Source organism: Nesoenas mayeri (assembly GCF_963082525.1).
Source record: "Nesoenas mayeri genome assembly, chromosome: 1".
Lineage (NCBI taxonomy): Eukaryota > Metazoa > Chordata > Aves > Columbiformes > Columbidae > Nesoenas > Nesoenas mayeri.
Window position 1 is genome coordinate 73,202,079 of NC_137541.1, and position 14,881 is coordinate 73,216,959.

The window sequence follows — 14,881 nt, forward strand, 5'->3', positions numbered from 1 at the left end:
GTATTTTGGACCAAAAAAAGACCAGACAGTTTGCTTGCTTGCTGCTGCCCACCTTGCACATCCCAAAGCTTAAGTAGGTTTATTCCAGACCCACAAGTCTGAGAGCTAGATATCACTTTTTTTTTTTTTTTTTTTTTTTTTTTTTTTTTTTTTTTTTTAACCAGAGAAGGGATATACATGTAGTTTTCTAGAAATAGAGTGCACATCAACAAAGCAAGTAAACATCTGATACTACAGGTATGATTAGAGACAGATTCTAACCAGCTAATGCAAAGTCTATCCTTTGGGTATTTCCTTTGCATCCTAGTATATAACTACAATTCCCAAGTACTACAGTTAAACAAGTACCTGTTAAAATTCGTAATATCTAAAAGAGCTTCTGATGTCTAATGGAATTTTCCCATAAATTTTCAAAACATTTCACAGACCTGATACTAATGAAGTAGTAATTATCAAAGGCAGCCATGCATTTTGATAACCTGCTGCACTGCAGGTAAAATATGAACATGGCTCTACCTCTTTGAAGATTTTCAAATGCTCACCAATTATTTTATAAATAGTTAACTTAATTTACAGAAAACTCTCAATGTAAAAGCACATACACGGGGAAAAGTCCCATTAAGTTCAAAAGAGAAAATTTTGCAATTTCTCACTCAACAACACTTTCCTCAAAAAATGAAACCAATTCTGGGCCAGATATATTTAACTTCATTTAAATTTTACCACATGGCATTCAAAATGATAATTCCATTGTTATTTCTAAATTAAGATGCAAACAAAATCCTTTGTGATTGATATTCCAACCAGTAATTGATTTATTATTATTCTGAGTCATATTTAAACATTTCTAAAATTAGCAATTAGCAACTAGTGTGATAATTCATGTTTTATTTAACAAGTAATTTGTGGCAGGTATTGCACATGATTTAGTAACTGACATAGTTTACTCATAGGTATTCACTATATTATCTGATCACGAGTACCTGTGATGGTCAAGAGTAAATGGTACCTATCTGCTTTGAATTAATTAAATAAATAAATAATGGTTTTTGAAGCAAAATGTTGCTTTAAAATAAGGAAAGTTGACTTTTTCAACTTTATTGAACAATTTGCTCTCAACTTTTTTTCCTAAACAAAATGTTTGCATTTTGTAGGAAGGTAATGATACCAAGAAGTTTTCCAGGGCCTCCAAATTCAGCCTTTCAGCTCACAGTTGTATTCACACCTCTTTTAGCCTCCAACTCCATCCACTAGGTATTTCAAGCAGACCTTTCAGCTCTTTGCTGAAGTTGGACCTTGACCATAATAAGCTCTTTGTGACTTTTTTTTTCTGTTACGTTTTTCAGTTTAGTTTTCATAGACTACTGTATTGGGATTGTGTGGCAAAGTTTTGGTAGCGGGGGAGTAGAGGAGAGGCTCCTATGAGAAGCTGCTAGAAGTTTCCCCCATGTCTGACAGAGCCAATACCAGCCGAGTCCAAGATGGACCTGCTGCTGGCCAAGGCCAAGCCCATCAGTGATGGCGGTCAGGCCTTTGCAATAACATAGATAAGAAGGGGGGAAAAAAAAACCTGCCTAACTGCAGCTGGAAAAGAGGAGTGAGAATACGTGAGTGAAAACAGCCCTGCAGACAGCCAGGTCAGTGAAAGAGGGGCAGAATCTGCTCCAGGCCCAAAGCAGCGGTTCCCCTTCAGCCTGTGGTGCAGACCATTGTTGTCCCCCTTGCAGCCCATGGAGATCCATGGTGGAGCAGATCTGCACCTGTAGCCCATGGAGGACCTTACACCAGAGCAGGTGGATGCCCAAAGGAGGCTGTAACCCCATGGGAAGCCCACACTGGAACAGGTTCCTGGCAGGACATGTGACCCCACAAAGAGAGGAGTCCAGGATGGAGCATGTTTGCTGGCAGGACTTGTGACCCCGTGGGGGATCCACGCTGAAGCAGTCTGCTCCTGAAGGGCTGCACCCTGTGGAAAGGACCCATGCTGAGCAGTCTGTGAAGAACTGTAGCCCATGGGAAGGACTCACATTGGAGGAGTTTGCAGAGGACTGTCTGCCATGGGAGGAACCCCACACTGGAGCAGGGGAAGAGGGTGAAGAGGAAGGAGCAGCAGAGATAACGTGATAAACTGACCGCAACCCCCATTCCCTGTCCCCCTGTGCCACTTGAGGAAAGGAGACAGAGAAACTGGGAGTGAAGTTGAGCCCAGGAAGACAGGAGGAGTGGGGGGAAGGTGTTTCAAGATTTTGTTTTATTTCGCATTACCCTACTCTGAGTTGATTGGTAATAAATTAACTTTTCTGAGTCAAGCCTGTTTTGCCCATGACGGTAATTGCTGAGTGATCTCTCCCTGTCCTTATCTCAACCCATGAGCCTTCTCTTATATTTTCTCTCCCCTGTCCAGCTGAGGGGGGAGAGATATAGTAACTCTGGTGGGCACCTGGTGTTCATCCAGGGTCAACCCACCACAACTACCACCTGTATTCAGCCAGACTTTCAGAACCAAGAAAGCCAATGTTCAATATATCTGATCTTCACAGACTTCATCCCAACCAAATATTCCCCAAAGCTCTTGTAAGGAAATGGGGCACCACCTTCCTTCTAAAGTACCTATTTACACCAGGCCTTTCCATCCTATTGAATTTTAACTGTAAGTTGTAAATAAAATCATAAGTCACAAAAACTAGCCTATATCCTTGACACCAGAATGTTTTTCAGATGATGTGAATAATGAAAGTCTCAATGAACTGATGGAAGGGGGAAAAAATCTTTTTCAGCCCCTGCTTAAAGAAAAAAATATATATACAATCCTTTTGCTGCATTGCATGGAATAGAATCTAATTTCTCCTTCATACTAATTGCTAATGCTATAGTTATAAGCAGTGGCTCAATCTAAAGAGGACAGATTTAAATCTCTTCCAAAACCTGCTGAAAAACATCTGGCTTTTCAACAGCAAAGTTACTGTACAAGTGAGAGCAACTATGATAGCATTAAAACATTTGCAAATGTTTAATGTACAAAGTTACGAGGAAGCTAGAAATAATTTAGGTGGAATCAAAGAAGAAAGGAAATGAGGACAAAACCATCTGCCTGGTTTTCAGCTCACTGTTCCCTTGGGGCGGCAATTAGAAAGTTTCCAGTTACAAGACAAATTTACTGTAGCACCCTCGGAAATTGATTTCCCATTGACCGCAGCATTCTCTGTTCCTAGGAGATAACATAATCTCCTTAATAGCGTTCCATGCCACGTATCGCTGTTTCTAGTAAACTGTCAGATTTAGTGCCTTCCCCCACCTCAACCCACCAAAAAGGCAGTAAAAAAAAGCCCCAGAAAGAGCCAAACTACAAGCTTTTTATTATTAACAGAAATTTGGAAGTATTTTACAAAATACCACATCCTATATCCCTCCACAGGCAAGGTTATTACTTACTGACATCACTAAAAGAGCATTATGTTATCGAAAATAAAGGCAGTCACACACACAGAACTGCTTGATAATGAACTCACATCTACGGATAATCCAAACAAAGGCGAGGGATTCCTCCCAACATTTGTCAGAGTTGCAGACGTCTTTGATGCCTATTCTTTTTGTTTGCTCAGCTGTCAGATACATTCTACTTCAAATTTAAATAGTGTGCTTCTCCTTTTTTTTTTTTTTTTCCCCTGATGTTCTTGCCTTCCTCTGATATTCTTTGTTACTTTTAAAAGGTGTGACACAGCTCACTGTGTAACATCAGCCTGCAATTTACATTTTGATAGCATGAGAATTCTACATACACCCAGTATTTGCTAAGGGGTATTGTCTACAAAACCAGGTAAAGTGGTTTCAGAATATTAATTTATTATTTATAGTACTGTGGGAACTTTGCTATGGAATTTATAAACACAATAACACATGAGCTGAGTCAACAATATACTAATGAAAAATGTATTCAAAGCATCTTGCTCTTCTTCCCACAGGTTGTCTGCACCACATACATTTTTTCTTGGTGTATTTCCTACACAACGGCTACCAAATCAAAATCCCATATTCTTTATCAGCAGTTTGTTTCAGGTATTTGACATCAGTGATTTTCACATTCTTTATTGACCTACCATTCTTTGTTGGCAATATGTTGGTGAAAATCAGATAAAACGTGTATAGGAAGTAGACACCCAGAGGATCAAATGCCAGGGAGAATCATATAATCATAGAATGTCCTAAGTTGGAAGGGACCCACAAGGATCATGGAGTCCAGCTCCTGTCCCTGCATATGACAACCCCAAAATTCACATCATGTGTCTGAAGACGCTGTCCAGTCTTTTCTTGAACACTGTCAGGCTTGGGGCTGTGACACCTCCTTGGGGAACCTGTTCCAGTGCTCCAGCACCCTCTGGGGGAAGAACCTTTTCCTAATGTCCAACCTAAACCTCCCCTGGCACATCTTCCTGCCATTCCTTTGTGATCTGCCATTGGTGATCAGAGAGAAGAGATCAGCATCTGCCCGTCTTCCTCCCCTTGTGAGGAAGCTGTAGGCGGCGATGAGGTCTCTCCTCAGTCTCCTCCAGGCTGAACAAACCAAGTGACTTCAGCCGCTCCTCGTATGGCTTCCTCTCCAGTACACAGGCCTGTGGTTCTTTAAGCCCCCTTCATTATAAGGACTGATTTAGGTCTAGTTCTGCTAGTGTCAAAAACCTGCCTTGCTACTTCGAAGTACCTAGACCAATTTTTGTGTCAGAAAATAAAATCAAGCGGGTTACCATACAATACACGGATTAGCTTTTAAAAAGGCAACTGGCTCAGCAGCAGAGCATTTGTACACCCAAGCACGGAACAGGAGCAGTGCAGACGATGGCAGCATTCCCTCAGTGCTCACCGCCTCTGCACAGAGCAGCCTTGGCTTCCAACGGGCTCCCTATCCCAGATACCCTGGCCAGCTCTTCTTGTTCTCCCAGCTTCTGCTCCCCATTTTGTGCAAAAACACTGTGGGGGTGGGCAACCTGAGGGAATGGAGTACACACTGACTCATAAAATACCAGTACTTTTTAACATTGGAGTTGTTTGAGATCCACATCCAGATGAAAATATAGGAAATACTTTCTTTGGAGTTTCTGCAAAATACCAGACCGTAGAAACTCCTAAGTTTCACTTGGCAGCAAGTAGGGGTTTGGTTTTGGTTTGGGGTAGGTTTGTTTGTTTGTTTTCAATTTTGGGGGTTTTTTTGTTTGTTTGGTTTTTTTTGGGGGAGGTGTTTTGTTGTTGTTGTTTTGGGGTCTTTTAAAATTTGTTTGTTTTGGTTTTGTTTTTTGTTTTTAATTATTTTTTTAATCTGTAGTTGCCCTACTAACACTTCTAAGCTACCTGCATTCCTCTCTCTCCCACTACTCTCTCTTGCTTCTCTTCTTTCTTTGTGCCAGGCAGCTGTTTATACTGTATACGTAACCAAACAAGTAGCAGAGGTTTACAGGGTTCACACATAGGACCCAGATTCCCCCAAAATATTGGAGGCATTTGGTGCAGTACTTCTGCTGAGAAAAAAAAACAACCAACCAACCAACAAAATCCCACAAACTCACAGCACCAACAAGAAACAAAACCCCATCACTTTTCCTGTAAAAGCTGGTGCCCCATTTGGCTTTCTAGCATCATGACACTGGGCAATGTGCTGCTACTGCTGCACAATGAGAGGCTGCAGGTAGGGAGGGGACGCGGTACAGCCTTGCTTGCTGCTGCACCTTCACTCAATATCAAGGGATCACAGAATCATAGAATAATTTCAGTTGGAAGAGACCCCCAGGATCATCAAGTCCAACTATAACCTAACCTATCTGTAGCACTAAATCATGTCCCTAAGAACCTCATCTAAGGGAGTCTATAAACCTAAAGCGACGCTTTCTGCTATATCTGACAGCAGCTTGCTTTTTTGGAGAGTATATAGGGTCCTAAAGTCAGGCCTTCAGGCAAGAAAACAAAACAAAAAAACCAAACCAAAACAAAAAACAACCACCAGACGCAGGGGCTGAAACCATTCAGAAAACAAAGTGGGTCTCCTGTTTGTGGCAATGATTTCTCCTTCCACACTAGGAACTAATACAGCTTCACCCTACAGCCTGGCCTCTCGTACTCTGCAAGGATGAGGTTTTGCATCCAGCAAGCAAAGCTGCACAGCAGCTTCTCCAGCTTTGCACAGAAATAAAATACCCTTTTCAAAATGAAAATACTGGGAAGCCTGGAAAAGTAAATATTGTAGGGTTACTTCCACACGTCAATATTGTTATTGAACCCTGAAATTCAGAAAAAATTTAAACAGCTCAAATCCCAAATTAATTTTACTACAGTAATAAGTTCCATTGATTTGGTGGAGTAAAGATAAATATACACAAATTCCCGTAACTGGCCGCATTTCTCTGCAATGTCAAAACATCTTTAATCAAACTTTCCATGAAAAATTCGTGTTCAAAGGAAAAAAATAATTCAGCAAATTGAAAAAAAAAATAATTTGAAGGATGATGATACACAGGTTGGTAAACTAATATTTACAATTAGGAAACTAATATTTTGAAAAGTTCAGTGCAAGTTTACAGAAGGCTATCCAACTATGTATGGGTATTTTGATTGACTTTAAAAGCATAATAGCTGTTCTTAATTGCATCCATATGAATTGATTTCCATATCACTTTACAGACAAAAATGTCATGCTAAAATTTAAAGCGAGAATATTCCTGCAACTGTTCAGCATTTACCTTGTGCATAATTTTTAACATGGTTTGAGCTCTTACATATTAACTTGACACCTCTATTCTTCCAGACTTCACAAAAAGAGTAAAGAATTTATAATGGTAAAAACTACCTAACTTTGTACAAAGTAACACTGTGCTGTAGCATCGCTGCTCTGTTCCAGAAATAATGGAAGAATTTATCTGGTTTCAAGGCTAAGATGAAAAAGACTATGTTAAAATGGAAGAGTAAAAATAAAAATTAAATGCATGTAGCCTTAAAAAGAATCCAAAGACTTTATCCTTTCTCTATCACATTAGCTTGTGGAGATTTTGAGCTTCTTTTCACATAATGATCAGGAGGGACTCACATAAAGGTTGATTCCTGCAACCAATTTAGACACAGCCTTGAAAAGCAGAAAGAAAGGCAGAAAGTTTCCCTGTCATGACTCTTGTTGCTCTATCATACCAAGTTACACACTGATTTCTCTGAAAGCAATTTTCTACTAGGTTCATCTATTCACTGCTTGGAAAGCGGGAAAACAGTGTTTACTTGGTGGTGGCATATATTGTTCTAAACTTGGAAAGATGCTCAAGTTCATGCAGCAGTTTTTTTTCAGTATTTACTCCTGGATAAATAATAAATAGTAAAGTACTTTTCTTTAATTACCCAATGCCCCAAACACCTGAACTGCTTTATTTATTTGGAGTTTTGAAGCCACTCAGAAATGTGGCTTTGCTTCAGCAGTGCCTGGGCCACTCAGAGCACATCTGCATTGCAAATCTGAGCCACGAAAAAATAAATCTCCATGGCAGAGCCACCCAGCATAACCCAGCACCATCCAGAAATCCTGTCTGCTGTCTCAACTTGGCAGAGCAATTACTGTGGACAGTGTGCTATGGGTATCTGGCACTTCTGTGGCTCTCACCACCACAGTGCAGGACTTCCCTACAGAGGCTGCAACCCAAGACCCATTTCTTTACTCCCCAGCATTATTATCTTAGATCTAGGGACTCTGGTTTTGATGCTAATCTCTGCCAGAAACTCACCCCAGGCTTTTTGTGCTTGTGCTCTGTGCTGGTTTGACTGAAAATTAGTTAATTTTCTTCATGTAGTTAGAAACCTTTCTTTTCCATAGCTGGCATAGTCATTATATGGACTTAGTTTGAGAACAAGAGATAACACCCCAACACAGAGCTGATGTTTTTAATTGCTGTGCTCTGAGAGCCAAGGACACTCTGAGCGCTCTGCCCACAGGTGTGAGGCACTGAGAAGGGGGGCATGGATGGGGCAGAGCTTGACTGACATCCAGACAGACTCTGAGACACACTCACACTCTCTCAGGAAGTTTCAATTCAGGACATGTAGTTCATCTTTTTGCCATTTTGCAGAGGCCTCTGGGATTTTGTGCCTTTTTGTTTTGTTTTGTTTTTAACTCCTCTCTTCAGTGGCACTGGGATGCCACTTCCTGGGACTGGCTGCTTAGTGTGGACAAAGTTCATGGGGAATTGCCTTGAGTATCTGTTTTTTATATATAAATATATATATATATATATTTTACTAGTAGTATGTTAGTATTTAGTTATTTTATTAAACCATGTTTATCTCAGTCCAAGTTTCTCCCTTCCTTTTCGATTCTCTCCCCTGTTGAGGGGTAGACGAAGGGGTGAGTGAGCAGCAATCATGGTTGTATTGCTAGCTTGGGTTAAACTACGACATGCTCTTAACACTCGCACTTCAAGATGGGGTGGGATAATCCTGTCTTTAGTTCAGTTAAATGACAACTCTCTGTTAAACCTGCTCCTTGCTGGCAATGGGAAGGAGTGGGAGTCAGTGACCTACTACTTGCTGTTCCCTCCATGACGTGTTTTTAGTCATACTTCTGTATGCCCATTCAAGTGGCTCTTTATTCTTCCTTTCATTTAACTCCTCTCTCTTTGTTTTCCTGTCTTCCCATCTACCAAATTCTTCCTTTCTCCTTCCTTCTGCCTGGCCTTCCCCTTTGTTCATCTCTTTGTTTTCCTTTCCACCATGAGTCTTTTGTTTTTCACCTTCTCCCTCATTCCTTCACTGTGGCTTAGTTCCTCTGTGCATAATTTTTCACCTGCAACTACCACCACCAAATCTGCTGGTTAACATGCCCCTCTGCTTTGCTGATGTCCAAGTTCTTCTACCTAAGGTTTTCTCTCTTCTCATCTCTCTCACTCCCAGCACAATCAGATTTTGAGTTCTCAGGCTGCACATAAATAAAGGTTGCAGACCCTCCAGGAACAAAGGGAACAAAGGTCCATAACTGCAAAAAAAGCATTTCTTTATTGCACTACATTTCTTATCACTACTCTTGTATTGTTAGAACAGAATTCTGTCTGAAACTTGCAGGCAGATCTTCTTTCATTTGTACAACTTCATAAATTACTAAGGCTTAAGAATTCATCCCACTTTAATTTTTCTACTTAAACTGTTAATGATGGAACCTGACTGAATGAGTATAGGTATTTGTGTTCCCTTAGCACTTACAATTATATTGGCAACCACAAATGTAATTTTCTAAGCAATGGTTTCCATTTGTGATATAATATTTGGTGAAGCTTGATGGCTCAATAACCTGGTAGGTAAATAATTTTCATCACTGAGTTACCAGCATAAATTCAGTGTGAATAGAAAGCAAACTCTATGTTCACCACATGAATGTACAGCAGCAAAGCAGAAGAGACCAGCAACCTAACAGAAAGAGTAAGCATTTTTATCAAAGATGATAAATGTAATTTTGAAGCATCTCCTTAACCCCTGTTGGTTCAAACTCTGTTTGGAACAAAAATTTATTAATGTTGAAGGGAGGGGAGGAGGTGCCTATATGCTACTTGTTCTGATGATAAATCAGACTTCATTTTCTGGTGCCATCGAATGGGTAATTTTTAAACAGCACTGCATTCATTTAAAGCAAATATCTACTGTATATAAAATAGATAAAGCAACATTTTCTACACTGTGCAAGAAAGTGAATTCTCAGCAGGGTGGTTGGTAAAGACTGTGTAGCACACTCGTGAAATGAGAAGCTTAGTTTTTGTTGGCTAGAATTATTTTTTCTCTCAGAGAGAACCTTAGGGGAGAACAACGTATTCATTGGTTTTGGGTTTTTTTTACACATACATGTTTGTATAGAAGAAAATTTATAACCTAATTAACTAAAATAGTACAGGTGCTGGAGTGGGTAGAGATAGGAAAGTAGAGGGTTACTGCCTAGTGCAGCACAAGCACACCCTTCCTGCAGGAGGGGCTGTGTGCTGGTTTGGGATGTCTTTTATGGGCTCTCCTGAGTCATCAACAACCCCCCTGGGATGCATAAACCCAACTCTGCCTGCTCTCGTCTTTCTTCTGAAAGCTGACTCTGGACTGCAGGCTGCCATGCAGACCTTGCACACATCATAAAACGTCTTCCCACAGGTACAAACTATATCCAGTCTCAAAGAGCCCTGCAACTTGCCTACCTCTAGAATGCTTGTGATCACCTCACTGGAGCAGGCAGGTAGACAAAGCAGGTTATACTCTGAACCTACAGACTGCCCACCACTTGTTTTCCTCCTCTACTGGGAAACCAGTGATGCACTGTCATTCATTGACCATGCAATACGTAAGCACAGTCTCTCTCCCCTGCCCTTTCATAACTTCTCTGCTGGAAGAAGTCAAAAATCTGTCTATGGGAAGAATTACGCATGCCAGAGTGAAATAAAAATTGTTTCCCTGCTGCTTAAAAATATCTTCAGGTATCAGCTATTCCCAGTTCTGAAACCACTAACGTAAAGGGATTAATTCCACACATTACCAGCAAAGAGGTTTTGGAAATAGTCTTTTGTTGTCTGAAACAGTGCAGCTATTTTCTTATCGCATCCACTTGTTCACCTGGCACAGTGCAAGCCCATGGAAAAAAAAAAAAAAAGTGCCTAATATATAACCAATTAACGGAAAAGCATGTAAGCTTGCTGTACAAAATTATCTGAACATAGATAAGTAGCTGCAATGACACACTACACCATCATTTTCTGATTCAGCGTAAATGTTTATTGACTAAACAAGGATTACTATAATGTAATCTAATAAACATTAATGATCACTCATCTATGGAACTTGTTCTCTTAATTAATATACTGTAACACACACTAATGTGGCAGAATTATGTTGGGTTGAACTCATGTTTAACTAGCGCTTCTATCCCAAGGGATTACACACTTTCAATTGAAGACAAGTATATTTTTAAGACTGTGGTTTTTAATTAAATTAATCTGACAAGTTACTGGACAAAGAGTTCATGTATTATGATAAAAAAGGGTGTTTAATTGTATAATTATTCACTGGGGATTCTGCTGGCTGGAATAAATTAGGGCTTTTAAAATAAATTAATATTCTTTTTATATTTATGCAACACAGGCCAATGTCTCCAGTTCTTGTCAAGATGTAGCAGTACCCACACTTAACATCACACCTCCCACCTCTGATCTGCACCAAAATGAAATAGTACTGTGAAGTACAGGAGGTGAGTTTCAAAAGTCATCTTATATGGTGAACATATAGCCCATGTTTAGATATAAATCTCAATTCAAAATTGAGTTAAATGATGATAACAGCACCTATCATTCCACTGTTTCTCCATTTGCACTGGATTGTTTCTTAATCATTGCATTGAAGACCCAGTTAGTTGTTGATTTGCCCCAAACAATTATTTCTCCATTAATTCACAAGTACTAAGGTTAAACTTCTACCCAGACAATTCATAAGTTATCATAACTTACTGTGCAAGGCAGGAAATTTAGTACTGTGAGGCCTGGTAGCATTTTACTACCAGAGATCAACGCACCACATCCACGGAGCTGACAAGGCTGCTTCAGATGAGAACTCAGTCATTGATCTGCTTGTGCCGAGAGGTGCAGCAAGGCCCAGAATGGTTCACATGTTCAATACCGCCAATATAATCAAGCAGCAACAACAGCTGTTTCTAATCTAACCCTAAACCCAACTTACATATTCAGTCCACCTCAAATTTCCCCTCTGTTCACATAAGCACATCACATCCTTGGAATCTTTAATTTCTAAAATCACATCCTACACTGGATCTCTATAGATGCTTTTGAGTTACAAGTGAACAAAAATTGGGAAAACTATTGTACATTTCACGAGCTTCAGCTGTTTTCTTTACAATTGTAAAGACCATATCACAATGTTTCTTGTTTATCTTCCTACCAAAACTAAAACTCACCAGCAACACATTTTATTTTTGCTGGCTTTTATAAGCAAATTTTGTGATAGGTAATCTTTGTAAAGGAGCAAAAAGAATTCTTGTATGTGCAAACCTGCAGACTAAAATAATAAATTTGCCAGCCAAGACTATGGAGTAATGGGAACTAGAAGAAGAAATATAAATAGAAGAGGAAAAGGGAGGAAAAGGCAGACCTTTCCATACTAAATTGTGAAGGCCAGAAAAACCAAATCCCACACCCAACCCTAAAGTTAAAGTTTGAAATACGGCTAAAAAACTTCCTGTCCTATGTTCGCTATGCCCATGTCTTTTAGAAGTGTGATTCTCTTACCTGGTAGGGCATATGGAACACTAGCTCCAAAAAGACTAGCTAATATCTGCATGAGAAGTGTCTTGTGTCATGGTTCAGTGATATATTAAGTGAGACTTTCAAGTTCCTGTCAGAAAAACCCAGAAAAACTGAGGTCACATGAAAGAAAGAAATGACACAACATAAATGATCTCCACAAATTCAAATCTGTTCAAACAATTTTGGCAGGTTAACTTTTTTATCAGAAAGATTTATGTGGTATTAAGTATCTCATGACCTCCTGAAACTGACATAAACCAGGATTTATGCTTTTTTGCTGCCTCGATGTACTTTGACTAAATTGACAGAAATGGGACTGTGAATCACTGCATTAATTTTTATTGCTGTGTGATCTGCTCGCATGTATATTTGGTAATAATGATTTTGGAACCACTGCCCATTATAAAGCCTTCTACCCTGAAGACTTCATCACCTTATCCAAATGTATTTGTCTATACTCATGCGTGTTACAGAGCAGTTCTCAGGTAAAAGACTGTTGAACAAGAAGTGAAGTGGTAGCAGTAGCATCGTGGCTGAAATGATGACTTATCATTATTACCTGCATTCTGCTATCAGACCCTTTCCATACCTTAACAAAAGTCAACTGCAAAGAAATCTTGCCAATTCCCCACTGTCATGTAAAATTACTTGCTGTCATTGCATCTGGTTTATTACTTTTCTCTCTTTAACTGCACCCTCAAACAGGCATAAATTTTCATCTTAGGAAAGAATCAAAACTTCTAACATCTGAAAAATAATAAATCCTATTTCCCACCTAAGAAATCTAACACTGGTAACATATCACAGGAATGATGCATATTAGCCCATTAATCTCCATGAAACACTACTCTCTTCAGGTACTTAACAACACTGGTATCCAGATCTTTTTGAACTTTCAAACATACGTATGCTAATTGCTACACAAATCTAAAAATATGACTGTATCCGTTGTATACAGACTTACTTCAACCTATGCTAACATCTAACAAGACCACACTGTTTATTCATTACTCTTCTCTGTCAGCACATCAAAAAAAATGGAAAACATACAGAAATTTTATATTACTTACATGTTGAAGTAGTCTTTGGTGGTGTTACAAGCTGAAGTACTACTAAAGCAGCAACACAAAGGTCTGAATTTAAGCAAAGCACAGAGGGCAACATAATGGTTTTATTAAGCCAAAGAATGCAGGAAGGTTAAAAAAAACACTCATAGGTTTTCAGGCACTCAAGCCATTCAGGTGACCTGAAAGAGAAGCTTGTTCACACTTATATTATGCATCTTCCAACAATATTCCCTCTGATACGTTTAATAAATATTTAATAAGCAGCATACAAACATAAGAGTGAAGAGTTTGAGAAAAAAGCAAGGGGACAGGCTACCCCTAAGTCAGCTGTGGAAAATAGCAAGGCCATATAGCAGAGGAGAACAACATACAAATTATTTGTTAATGCAATTATCAGAAATAATAAGGTTGTCATACAAGCCTCTTCTCCTCTAACTGCCATATTCCAAAATTTAACCCTTTAAATAAATACCTAGTTTTTCTTGAACATTTATACCCGTTCCAAAGATGTGAATGCCCAGCTTACCTCACCAGAAATTCTACATAACACACTTGCTTTACTGATTTGATTGGTAAGAAAAACTTTATTTTAGACTGATACATTTTTGTGGTGTCTTTGTCTTAGCTGTTGGCCATAATCAATAAATGCCATATGAAACAACTGGAATTACTATTACTAAATGAGGTTTGTGGGTTTTTTGTTTCTTTGGTTTTTTTTCTGTTAAGGAACTTAGATGCCAAACCCTGAAAATAATCCAGGGCCAGGATGAATCTCAGAGGGTCAATTAAAATTATACATCACTCACCCACACAAAAAAAACCCCAAAACAACAGGAATAAAAAAAACAAACACACATACATACACAAAAACAAACAACAAAAAACCCCACACAAACATGTACAAAAACCACCACACACAACCAAAGACACAACACCCAAACTAAAACAAAATAACCCCACAACCTTGCACATTGCTTACCAGATTAGTTTTTAGGAACAGTGACACACTCAAGCATAAACTCTGAGAAGCCCACCAATGCAACAAAGCATTTGACAGCATACTCTGCCTCCTTTCAAACATGGGTTTTTATCCTTTTCTTCAATTCTATTTACATATTAAGAACAAACACTTGCCATGCCTCAGTGTAAATAGGTGCATAGCCCTATTAAGCTCCGGGTGAGGAAAACATTTTGGACAGCCATAAAGCACCAGCTCACATATACACTCAACAGAAGTCCAGCTAAAATGAATTACGTGCTCTGTGCTCACAGTTTTCATGAATCAACACCTCAAAGAAGTATAACCTGCTTGATTAATTGGGAGGCAGTCCTGCCACTCCTCACCTGATCAGATCTTGCCACTCTTAGTTCACACTGAGATATACTTTGCTTCAAGATACTTTCACAAGTACTAGGATTAGAATGAAATTTGGTCTTCCTCTCCCTGACTACAGCTGCTACAACCAAAACCTTCTTGTACCCCGTCCTGTGTCCATCTGATAGATACTTGGTGGA